The 12,939-nt window shown below is 48.7% G+C and overlaps 1 protein-coding gene across 3 annotated transcripts in view; it reads right to left on the bottom strand.

The window, feature by feature from the left end:
- The window catches only part of Plxna4 (plexin A4), a 438,703-nt gene extending 436,055 nt beyond the window's left edge, over nt 1-2,648 (bottom strand). The window contains exon 1 of one of the 3 annotated variants that reach the window (XM_040728755.1): nt 1,743-2,648. The gene's annotated coding sequence lies outside the window, so the exon portion shown is untranslated. The remainder of the gene's footprint in view (nt 1-1,742) is intronic. The other 2 variants (XM_040728756.1, XM_040728754.1) reach the window with 2 other exon arrangements.
- Nucleotides 2,649-12,939: the final 10,291 nt, after the last annotated feature.

The raw sequence follows: 12,939 nt of genomic DNA, 5'->3' as shown, positions 1-12,939 counted from the left end.
CCACATCTAGCCCTCAGAGACCTTGGTGGGGTCAGAAGAAAGTTTGAAAAATAGGAGAGGTGGGGGTATAGAAAAAACCCTATGTGGCTGTACCACATCTTTGGGATTTATAAGGCAGTCAAAATCCTGTGTCTATACTCAGGCCTCCTTGTTCAAGAGTATTTGCTCCTTGTCCCTCACCTACTGGAAGATTCCCAATGTATTTCTCCCTTTGGTAGGTTTGTAGGACATTCTGAACAAATGATCTTATAAAGAGGGAAGAAGCATATCCCATTTTTTAAAAATCAGGATGCCCCCCCAAAAAAACCCACAAAGGGACAGCTATAGAAACATAGAAACTTTCTACATGTATATTCGAGCCTAAAATTACGATTTATTTGAATCTTCTATTCTCCCTGAAATAATTGAAGCCCCAGAGAAGTCTGTCTTAGACTCCAACAGGGGAGCCAGGAAAAAGCCCTTTGGAACTCCAGTCACCCCCCATCCATTCTAGGAAAAGTTTCAAAATGAGCAGGCTCTGGAACTGGGGCGGGGACCGGAGCTCTGGGGACGTACGGCTTGAACCATTGGCTTTGGGAAAGTAATTCTGCACGCAGAAGATCTGGAGTGGTGGTGGGTGGGCACTAGTAGATTCAATACCTTAGAGGGTGGGGTATGACAATGTGTTCACAGTCCTTTTTCCCTGGAAGTCTAAATCCATCTCTACTCTCCCTCCTAGTTTGTGTTCTCAAACACATACCTCAAAGACATGTGACAGGGTTAGCCAAAGCACCAGAGGAAATTGCCTGGCATGCACAGAGAAGGACAAGGGAGTGAGGGACTGGCCACAAAGCCGTGTCCCCCAAGCCCTGTCTGCTTGCTGTCTACCAGTGACTGGCAACGTGAATAAGGTTTGATCCCCCTTAAAGGACCGCAGCATCCTTTCTAGACAAGGATCCCTCCTCTAGCTTTGATGCTAAAGCCCCTCCCTGCCTGAAATCCCGGCACATTCCAGGGAAGCAGTGCCACGCTTCGGAAAGGCGTGTGTGCTGCCTTTACTAGGGAAACGCAGAGTCTCTTCCATATGCGCCGCCCTACAGAACTGCAGCCCGGTTGCTTATGTGGCCTCCTCCCAAGCGCCTGATCACCACAATCTCCAAATCTCTGCCCTTTAAATATTTACGTCTATCTCCTATTTAAAAAAAAAAATCCCCGAGTGTCCAAAAGCCAAGGGCGCAATTGCACTGGGCGGGTCTCCTAAGACCTCCCATGACTTCTGTTTTGTAAAAAAAAAAACAAAACAAAAAAAAAAAACAGTTAGGAAATGAAAGGAGCTAGAAACAGCAAAATCGCTCCCTCCTTCTATCAGGCTAGGTAAGAGAGTCAGTCATTTACCGAATCCCACCCTGAAAGTCCCGGTGAGGGGAAGTCTAGGTCCAGTGAAGAGAAGAACACGGGAAATCCCTGCTCCGGGCTGCGCTGCACCTACACGGGTGTCCAGGTGGGACGTGGGCAGGTGCGTGAGCTCAGTGTATGCGTGTATGCATGTGTGTGCGTGTGCGCGCGCGTGTTTGTGTATGTGTGTCTGTCTGTCTGTGCATGCGTGTGTGTGTGTGTGTGTGTGTGTGTGTGTGTGTGTGTGTGTGTGCGTGCGTGTATCTGTGTAGCGGACTGTCTTGGAGCAGGCGAGGACTCCGGGACCGGACCCCACACCTCCGCCCGCTCTGCCTCGCTGGCCCTGCGCCCGCCCGGTGCCTCCTTACCTGGAAGAGCGGCGTTTCCCTCCTTCAGCCCCAGCGCCGCATTGACACTGCAGATGGTGCCTGTACCGCTGCCTCTCGCCCTCCTCTGAACGTGTGCGTGTGCGCGCGTGTGGCTGCCTCCTCCAGCCCCAGCCCCGAACGCAAATACTCCACCGAGGCACGGGGAAGCCACGAGCAGCAGAGGAAAACGGAGGGGGCCAAATCAGAGCCTGCCGGGCTTGACAGCTCCTCTTGCAGCGTCCAAGGTGGGCGTAATGTCCAACAAAAAGGTCAGAAAATGTGGATCGATTCCAAGCACCCCTTTTCCTCCACCCAGCCCCAGAGCCCAAGCAGCGGCAGTGGTGGCTCTCAGGGGCTGCGGCGGCGACGCGGGGCTGCCCCCCTTCGTCCCCACCCCAGCGGGCTGAATGTCCTTGATGCCAAGCGGGCACGGCGGCGTCACTCTGCGCCGCCCATGCTAGCCGGGTCGGGCCGCTGCCCGGGCACGGCGGCGAGTGCGTTGGGGACCCGCCGGGGAGCGCTCTCCGAGCCTCTGCGCGCCTCCCTGGGCAGTGGCGGCCACCCTCTGGCAGCCCAGGGCTGGCCGCGCCGCTGTTGCCCCTACCCCTGCCCGGGGACTAGCCGGGCAGTGCCCAGGGGCCGGGGCTGGGGGCCGCAGGAGCCGCCGACTGCTCCCCGGGGAGGCACGGAGCTGAGGTGGTAGCAGCGACGGCGGCGGCTGACGCTGCGGCGGCCAAGAGCGCGGCCGTGGTCCAAGCCGAGCCTCCCGGGCGCGCCCCCGGCCCCCCGGGCGGGCTGCTCGCAAAGTTTGCAGGGGGCAGGGAGCGGGGCCGCCGCTGGCTCGGCCGCCGCCGGAGCTCCCGGGCTGCCTGCTGCCGCCGCGGCTCGCTGCTGCTGTGCATTGAAGCCCGGCCAAGCGCTGCAAAAACTCCAGCTGCCTGGCGCTCTCTGGGTCCTCCTCTCCTCCCTCCCACCCTCCCTGCTTCCCTTCCTCCCTCCCTCTCCTCGCCTCCTCCCCCTCCCCGCCGCCCGCGGCCCGCCGCCGCCGCCTCCGCCGCCGCTCCCTCTCTGGCTCGCTGGCTGGCTCGGAGCTCGCGGCTGACATCTAGACCAAGGTAGAACGGCCGGCAGAGGGGGCAGGGGGCGCTTCCCTGAACGTCGACGCTGCAGGCTCGCCCATTCTCCTCAGTGTGGACGTTTTCAGACACCCACTGGGTCTTTGGAGCCACCCTGGTGGTGGCGACATAGGGCAGAGTGGCGCATATACCGAGACACCAAGTGCACTGGGATCTAGTCACACTTCCAAGCACTTCCATGTGGGCTCAGGCGGTGAAGGCACTTCGGGGTACTCCTAACAGACATCAGCCAAAGCATACACCCATTCCCAACTAGAATCCCAGGCCAGCCCTGTTCCCCACCAACCAAGGTAAACATACAGAGCACTAGAGAATGCCCAAGTCCAAGGCTTCTAGTCACAGGAAAGAAATGAATGGCCAATGCAATGCCCCAGAGCTTGCTGGGTAAACCAATATGTCCAGAGGCTGACCTTGCTTCTCTGTCTCTGAAGCCCTAGGTCCTGGACCATATCCCAAACATATACTAGACAATGCCAACATCCGAGTAGTTTGAGACGCCCGAAGGAAGAAATCCTGAGGTTGCTTTTTGAGACAGCATCCGACAGACAGAAAATAGGTGAGGACAGGAAATAGGTAGCACTATGTAGAATATCTCTGCATAGACCATTCCCCATCAACGTGCCTAACCATTAAAAACTAACAAGGCAGGATGCCCACCTATTTGTCTACCCAAGCCTATATGCTTACTTCTAGCATAGTTCCAGAGAAATGGCGTTGTCAGCCACGACCACTGAGAGTAGCCATTCATCAAAGAGAGCCCTCTGGAGAAGACTCTGGTTTGTGGCTCCCAGCCTGCTCAACCACGCCATTTATTCATCTTAACTCTCTCAACCCCCCCAACTTCCTGCCAGTATCTGCCCCTCCCATCCTCTCAGAACCTACTTATTAGGAGATGACTGACAGCAGTATAAACTTGTACACCTTCCTATAGGGGTTAGATTTTCACAGAAATCAGTCATAAACTCGGTTGACTTTGGAATGAGCTGTGAGATGACACGTTACACAAGCCCCCAGGGCAGGTAGCACAGGTGGGTCAGACTGGACTTATCCACACAGGACCTGGTAGAAACTGCTCTTACCAGAAGAAGGCAAAGAATCAAGCGTGCAAAAGAAAACACCAGACATTGCTCTAGTTAAAGGGTGTTCCAGGAGACAGTGTGGAGCCCTGTTAGGTTCTGGTTGTCCGCTGAGCATGGCATGGCCCAGAAAACAGCAAGGGTTATCTTATTAGCTCCCGTTAATACGCTCATCTGGCTCCTCTCATCTCAGAAACTCTGGATCCCCGACTCAAGATAGAGCATACAATATCGAGTTAGTTTCTGCAGGCCAGAGAAACACAAGACAGTAATTCCATGTTGCTGCTACTGCTTTGGCATCCTTCCAGAACCGAGGAAGCCCTGGGGCCACATGTCTGTCTTACATGGGACTGCAGAGACACCTGACATGCAAAATCTAAGGAAGTTGTCCCCATAGGTTTACATAAGGTTTGCCTCACCTGGACCCAAACCCACTAGCAACACTCTGCTCTGAAACTGACACACGGTACCATCACAGCAGGCTCGCCCCAGAAGTGGCAGCCTAGAAAGTACTACCGAAAACCTTAACAGGTTACTTAAATAATATGCTTCACTAAAGGTGTACAAGAGATCTTTTCAAACCCAATTGTCACTTGGCTATAGAGGACTTCTGTAAAAGGGCTGAAAGGGAGAGGAAGGGAGAACTAACCCCCTTGCAGTCAATCATTAAGCATCCCAGCAAGTGTTTTTAATATTGCCTGGTTGTCTTTTTCTGTTCCTTTGGTGTGTGTGTGTGTGTGTGTGTGTGTGTGTGTGTGTGTGTGTGTGTGTGTGTGTGTAAATTCCAGGTCCATGCCCTGATGGAAGTCAAAGATGTTTTTTTTTTTCTCCCCAGAGGTAGCAAACAAAGTATTTATTACCCTTTATCTCCTGCCTAGTGTGTGGTATCATTTCTTTTCATTCACAGGAAGGAGCATCGCGTGGTGCCTGAAGAGTAATGACAGAGCTCAATGACAGGGAAGGAGAGTGTGGAGCGCTGGCCTGACAAAGGGCAGGTGCAGCCCCTGCTAGCCCTCCTGTTCTTAATGGGACCCTTCCCTCACACCGCCGGCTCCTTCCCTGGCTTCCATTGAACCCCACAGGAGGAAGGCAGGCTGGAAACAGTTACAGCTTCATACCATTGTAAGGGTTAGCATAAAGGGTCAAGATGGCCACAGCAAGAGACCTAATGGCCTATTGAATGTCCCCTCAGGTCTAGAGCGGGGTGGGGGGGCAAGGTAGACTGTCCTACTCCTCGACTCTGGTATTGACCTTCCCTCTCATTCCACATGGGTCACACGCCCTCAGTACCATTCCCTGCCACATTTAAGCCTTCTGCTTGCAGTGGCATTCACACGAAACGCAGCCCCTGCGAGCATGATTTGGAGCTCTAACACAATGCACGTGGAAGGAGTCTGGACTCCCTGTCATAGGAAAGCATCCTTGTCTCCAGCGGTACGATGCATGCAGGGGGCAGGCCCTTTGCTGTCCTGACTCTTCCCCATGAAGCAACAGCCTGGAAAAGGCAGCACCGTGCAGTGATTCACATCATCCCTCGCTACAAGCCCCCTCGCTCTCCCTCGGGCTCACTCTCTCTAGCTACACAACCCCCACAAGCTGATAAGGGGTGAAGACAGACACACTCTGGGCAGTCTAGCTGCTTCCTGATGGCTATGGGCCTGTGAGTCACTCACTGCGTCCCTGGCCTGGTGGCGGAGCTGGGGAGGTCAGCGTCTGGCCCCATGGCCACAAGAGGGAGAAGTTAAATGGCATATTGCTTTATAGAGTCCTATTTTCTAAAGAAGCTATTTTTGGGAGACTTTTTGGCTGTGATTCTTTGCCAGATCTGGGGAGAAGCATACTGGCTCATCTCCAGTGGCTGAATAAAAGGGCCAGGGTTAAGGGAGAGAGAAGACTCCTGGATTTCCCTTCATTTAATTACCACCATAGCTTAGGAACAGAGACAAAGCCAGGTTAATTTATTAAACAAACTGCCAGAGTCTGGTGGTGCTACAGAGAGACATCTTTCCCCCAAGAGCTGTCCCTTAGCTGGGTCCTGCTCTGTGCTCAGGATAAAAACCTATGGCCCAAGACTGCTTGAAAACCTACATTGTGGCGCCACCTGCAGGAGAGCACAGTTATCAACTTTATCCCAAATCTTAGCCAAGAATGGGAAGTCCTAGCTTCCCCAAACTAGCCCAGTCAGGGCAGGGTTGCAGACAGAAAGAAGGGGCCCTTGCTATCAGGCAGATATCACCAGATGTCCTCCGTACACTCCAGCAGCCTTCAGTGTGTATTCCTTGGAAACTGCTATTTCAAAGATCAACAGCAGCTTTACATATTCCCAATCCATTCAAACTTATTTTCCTCACATTACTAAACGGTGAGTAAGCTCAGAACACATGGGTCTGTCTTCCAGGTGCTGGGACATAGGACAGAGAAATGGTTTTCTTTGAAAAGGGTGGGGGTGGAGCATCCTTGTCACAATTATGGTGGCAGTCTTAGGATCCAAACCGTCCCTGCTTCACTCCCCCGTGGGTGTAAATGACAGTGCAGATGTTAACATCTGAACCTCACTCCTTTCCATTCATCTAAGGTAAGAGACTCCGCCCTCTGACCCTTGGTGACTGTACTCGGGAGCTGATCATGTTATTTTTCACAGGTTTACTCACTATGTGCACTGCCTATCAGTCATTTGGTGGGAAAACATCTTGGCATTGATAGCCGTGTGGTGGCCTCCTAAGGACACCGCTGCCTGGCTATACTGCTGCTAATAGCCAGTGTCACAGGCTTGCTATGGATTGTCGAACCACACGGGAAGGGTCCAGAGGCAGGGAGGATGCCCTCATCTAACCACACACAAGCACAGACACTGGGAATCTTGGTCCCCCGCCGATCCTAGAAGTATCCCCCGTGTCCCCCAACCATGGTCCAAGTGTGTGCCCACCCCCCTCTCCCTAGCCTCCTTTATCCACTCCCCGCTCTTTAGAATTCTTTTTCCTTTTAACCCGCTGGCAGACGTATCTTTTTGATAGTAAAATTGGAAAATTAGAAGATGCCGTGATGTGGGAAGAGATGGCAGACGGATCAGAATGGCCCGAGTCTATTGGCCAGAAACAGCAGAGTCCCAGATCTGGCAAGATTTGTATCTTTCTTGAAAAAGAAAGTACAAACACCTGATTGCAACCTTTGGAATCTCGCAGTGAGGTACAAGGCAGGTGCTTTATGGGGGCAATTTGGAAGCAATTTGCCATGCAGCAATACGTGGCCAATGTGGTGAGGTGATGGAGAACAAATCATTCATTGGGCCCCTTAACCTTTCACACTCATTATTTGAGCCCAATTTGGCTTTAGGACAAGAAAGAAAGGGGGAGAACATTGTGCATATGATATCCTGATATGGGGAAGGACTGAGCTCCTATATGCAACCTGCCAGGATCTCCCGGCAGGAATCTGGGGTTAAGCTTCTCAATGCATCTCACTGTGTTAAATGAAAATGACAAAATCCGACCAAGGGTCTGGGAAAGCAAAACACAGAGAATGTTCAAGTCCAGCATTCACTTGAAGTGGGCTGTCATCAGCTCCAGACTGTCAGCAATCAGAGGCGTCCAGGAGCGACGCAGAAGGCCTGCTAGGTCCTATTCATTTTAATGAGCTGTCTGGCTCCAGCCCCTGACCGAGAGCCTTCTGGAAACCAGCTTGAGTGAGAACCTAGTGCGAGACCTTCAGAACACCACTTCCCTTGGAGACTCTCCCTTGAAGCTTTGCCTGCAGATTATCTTGAGCCTCACCATGCCACAAGGGGAAGGGGCAGTCAATGGCCAGTTCTTACAGCTAGAAGGCACAGTAAAGACTGGAGAATGCAAGAACTAGTAGTTTAAATTTCCCTCCCACAGTTTTCCACGAGAATGTCCCCATACTTTCTCTGTTCAGTCCTGGAAAGCTTGTGGAGATCTCAGGAGGATGCAAGGGTCTTCAGCAGTGCCAAGGCGTGCACAAGGGGGGCACACATTGGCAGTCTCTGTACATAGGAGTCTGAGGCAGGAGGATGGTGGATTCAAGGTCATTCTGGGCAGCACAGCCAGTTCTAAGTGAGCTGGGAATAAATAGAAAGACCCTTCCTCAGCCCTTTACTCCCAACACATACCAAAAACCAAAGGTTGGGGAGAGAGGAAAAAGGAAAAACGAAGCAGAGGGAGAGAAGGAGAGAAGGGAAGAATTGACTATTCTGGGTCAGAGTAGAGAGAATCCCATGACGACAGCTTCAGAAAGATTATCCATCAATTCTCAGACCCATGGTGGCCATTTCCCCTTTACTCTCTCTCCAAGACTCTGAGGCAAGTTCCATTCTTTGCCTCTATTATCCTGGGGCCTATTTCCTTTCCTTGCTCTTGGAGGAGTCCTTCCTGAAGCTCTGCTGCTGACTGACTTGCAAATGTCATACATCCCTTGGAATTCAGAGGGACAGGTGTCCAAGGCACAATGATGCGTTTAAGAACAGGGGAGAGCCAATCATATCTGTCTCTCCCCATGTCTGCATTCAGTGATGTCATGCTGGCAGCTGGAAATCAGACACTGGAAATATTTACACCGTAATATTTATCACACATTACAAATAGGGACTCTCTTAGCAAACATCTGCTGGCATAGCATTAAAGAAGCCAATGACAAGCTTGGATACAGGGCATTGGTCCAGATTAGCCTACCTTACCAGGCATTCAGGTGACTGGTAACAGATTCCATCTGTATTACGTTACCTTCTGTTGCTATAATGTAATGGCCAAAGTTAAGTAACTTTATAAAGAAAAGAGGTCTATTTAGCTCTTAGTTCTGTAGGTTCCAGAGCACTGTGCCAGCACTAGCTCAGCTCTAAGGAGGATCCATCAGGGGATAACATCACAATTATCAGAGCACATGCCAGAGGGAGAGGCCACATCACCAATGGAAAGCCAGAGACTGGGAATAGCCACATTTGTTCCCTTTTGACTACTCTCTTGCAGGAACTAATTCAGGTGCCCCAGGAGAACAACCAGAATGCTTCATTAGGGCAAAGGCTCCAATGACCTGAAGATTTGCCTCAAGACTCCACTTCTTATCAGTTTGTCCTCACAGTACTTACCCACTGGGGACCAAACCTCCAACACCTATTCAAATGTAACCCAGTCATAACACCATCAAAGGCATCAACCGCACCAACCCAACTCAGTGTCATGGTAGTCACGGTAAGGGTTCTATTCTGTCCACATGTCACTTTTAAAGAAAATATTAACATATGCTATTTCTCTAAGCCTTATATTAAAGGAAATGTATTCTTGCTCTAGCAAGTGGACTGTGGTTTATTTTTCTCCAATCAGCAAACCAAGGTAAAGGATTGGCATTACCTGGCTCATGTTACACGGGAAGCTCAGTGTGTAAATTTGCTAATGGATGCTGTCTTGGTTCCTTTTCCATTGCTATGATAAAACACCATGACCAAGCTGACTTACAGAAGGAAGGGTTTATTTGGGCTTATGGTTCTAGAGGGAGGCCAAGCATCAGGCAGACATGGAGCAGCAATCTCAGCACTCATGTCTTGAACCACAGGCAGGAAGCAGAGAACAAACTTTGAATGGTTTGTAGTTTTGAGACCTTAAAGCCTACCCCAGGGACATACTTCTTTCAGCAAGGCAATATCTTCTAAACCTACCCAACAGTACCTCCAACTGATGACCAAGTCCTCAAACATCTGAGCCTATGGGGGACATTCTCATTCCAAGTGTCACGGGTACCTCTCATTTACTCTTTCCATTCAAACTTACGATCAATACCCAGGGCTTGGCATTGTTTGTTTTTTTTTCTGTAAGTACTTCTATTAAAATTATGGTATACCATGAAATAGAATACTGTACAGATACTTAATGAGATGAAGTTAATATATGTTTCTGTTCTGCAGGAAAAAAAATGGCTCGGTATATGTATTTGCATATTTCCACATATACAGGAAGTGTGTTCCTGTCTCTGCAGGTCTGCATGCACACAGAACACCCTGAAATAATGCACCAGGAAGCTTAAGAGAAAATAGGGTGACAAGGATACATACTTCATTGTTCTATTACATATCCTTTGTTCTTTATGGCATTTTACCATGTGCAAAAACTGCGTTCTCCATTTTTTAAATAGCTTTATTTTAAAATGAACAAAAAAAATATTGCTGCTAAAAACATCTTTATCACACTGCCAGCCCTCTGTGCTCTCACTTTTCAAGCCCAGCCAAGCACTCCTCCACCCCATCTGCATCGTGTTCAGGCCTGCCTGTGTTCTACCTTCCTGCTCCCTGCTCCAAGCTGCTCCTTTTCATTGGCGGTCGCTCAGCAGGTTGTCTGCCCCAATGAAGAAGTCCTCATCTTGTCACCTAAAGGCCAGCCAGCAATCAACTTGGCCTGAGGATTTCTTCCTGATAGTATATGGATGGGAGGGGGTTGCATAAATATATTAGAATGGCATTTGCCCACACTAAGCGAGTCACCTTAGGTTGACAGAAAGGAAATATTCTTCTGTAGCAGGGTTGGTAAACTCAAAGAAAGTAACACTCAGACATGGTATGGATATAAAATATGGTGAAGTAAATATATATTATCTCCTAATGGGAGAAAGATTTGCATTGTTTCAAATGGAAGAGGAGACAGAAAATGAAAGACAGTTAAATATTACTCTGTTGCTTCAAAAGGAAGAACAATGGAAATTCTGAAAAATCCATGAACATAAACATGGTCCAGAAATGGACCAATTCCTCAGTCAAAGGTTGGTACTTGGTGGTGGGAAAGGCTTGGTTCATTTCTAAGGGATAAGCCTAGCATTGCTATATTCATCATTTGGCTACAGTAATGAAAAAGCATATACTAGGTGGCTTAAAAAACAAATGTTTAGCCGGGTGGTGGTGGCGCACGCCTTTAATCCCAGCACTCGGGAAGCAGAGGCAGGCGGATCTCTGTGAGTTTGAGGCCAGGCTGAACCGACAGCCTCCAAAACAATACAGAGAAACCCTGTCTCATAAAAACCAAAAAAAACAAAAAAACAAAAAATAAAAAACAAATGTTTATTTCCTAATATTTTGGGGCTAAAAGTCTAAGATCAGTATCAGCATGAGTGGATTCTTGGTGAGGACAGTACTCCTGACTATGTCCTCGCATGGCTTTTCTTTGGTTCATGGAGAACCAAAGAGAGAGGAGATATGGGGAAGAAGATGGAGAGAATGATCTTAAGTATCTATATTTTATAAGGACATTAATCCCACCATAAATTGGTTCTTCACCCCATAAGACCACACTCCAAACCCTATCACCTGCAAAGACTCCATCTCCAAATACCATCAGGGTTTAGGGCTTCAGGCTGCACTATATGAATTTAGGAGCATCATTCAAGTTTGCTCTAAAGCAAAACTTGGTTGATTTGTCTCATGCCATGATTCAACAAGCCTATAGCACAGACATATAAGCAAAACCCACGCACATGAAATGAAAAAAAATGGGTTCAAACATGAAGTTGGAGTGGAGAGACCAGAGAGGAGGATGGTGGGAAAAGGATACTGTCAAACTATAGTGTGTGAAATCCCCAAAAACATATTTTAAAAGGAAAATATGAGAGAGAATAAATTGTATCAGGTATTTGATGAATAAAAGTCTGGAAGGACATGGGGTCATGTGGACTGATTGATGAATGGACTCTTTGGTTAAATCTCAATGATGTTCACAGACGCATCAACGGCAGCATGAAGGAAAACATTGTCAGGATACACCTTCTTGAACTGATCCTACTTAACACAATTACTAGTGACTTTGATGAAGACAGAGGAGACATGGTTATCAAATTCGTCTAGACTACACTAAAGTTATTGAACATGAGTATTGTAATCCCTTTCTTAGAGAAAAAGAAACCTTGGATTTGGGGCATGTTCCGTGTTGGTTCGGAAGTTTGGTATTGACTTGGGGAAAGCAAGGAAGCTAAACACAGAGTGCCAGAAAGACAAGATTTAATAATGGGGAGAAGTATGCAATGGGAGGCAGGCAGGGAAGCTTAGGGGAGGGTGGGGTTTCCAGGCAGGAGGAAGGCTATGAGGGAGGGCAGGGAGAGAGACATCAGTAGCTGTCACCAGTTTTCTAGGAAGTCCTTCACAATGAGTAATGATGAACTGGATGTCCTCATTTTGTGCCTCTCAGAGAGGCCATCAGTAAAGAACTCTACAATTTTCAATCCTTTGTGGGGGTGCTCTTGCTTTCTTTTAGATACATTGTCAAGTTACAGTAAGAAGTCTCGTTATCTTTATCCTGCAAGTGTATGACCATAGCTTAGCCACGAAGAACACACTCTGCATTCAAGGCAATCGGGAAGCTTCCCAAAAATGACCACATGATATGGATATACCCATTGTCCTATATACAGGTGGAGAGAATGACTTGGCAATTAAAGTACCTAGGCAATGTGATGACAAACTGAGACCTATGATATGCTCAGTGTGAGTCACCACAGGATGCTACCAAGGTCATTTGGATGTAAGGTACATTAATGGAGAGTGGAGTCCCAAAGGGAGTGATAACCACTTCTCCACTTTGAGAAGGATTATACATGAAGCCCAAGGCCTTCTACTTTATGATAAATTTGAGTACATTCAGGGGAGAATGGCCCAGCTCAAGAGGAAATTTAAACCTCAATATATTCGAGACAACAAAAGGAAGCAGTGCTGTTCAACTTCAGAAAGTAAGACTCAGGGGAACATGACGTTTCAGATATTTGAAGGGCTGCCAAGGGGGTGGGTTGCAGTATCAGGTCCATATAACTCTAAGCTATGTAAGCAGGATCAATGAGTATAATTTGTTTATGTAGAGCCATTTAGGCTCCATAGGAGAAATGTCTTTCTAAGCGTCAGAGCTCTCTGAAGGAATAGATTTCCTGGCATGGCTCTGAGCTCTCCATCATTTGACATGTGTGGGGAGGAAGTGGGTAATGATGAAGAAGACACTGCTATTTGAA

This window comes from Mesocricetus auratus, unplaced genomic scaffold (assembly GCF_017639785.1).
Source record: "Mesocricetus auratus isolate SY011 unplaced genomic scaffold, BCM_Maur_2.0 Super-Scaffold_100019, whole genome shotgun sequence".
In the NCBI taxonomy this organism is placed as follows: Eukaryota; Metazoa; Chordata; class Mammalia; order Rodentia; family Cricetidae; genus Mesocricetus; species Mesocricetus auratus.
The sequence above is the reverse complement of the archived record's forward strand: the minus strand, read 5'-3'. Positions and strand labels throughout refer to the sequence as shown.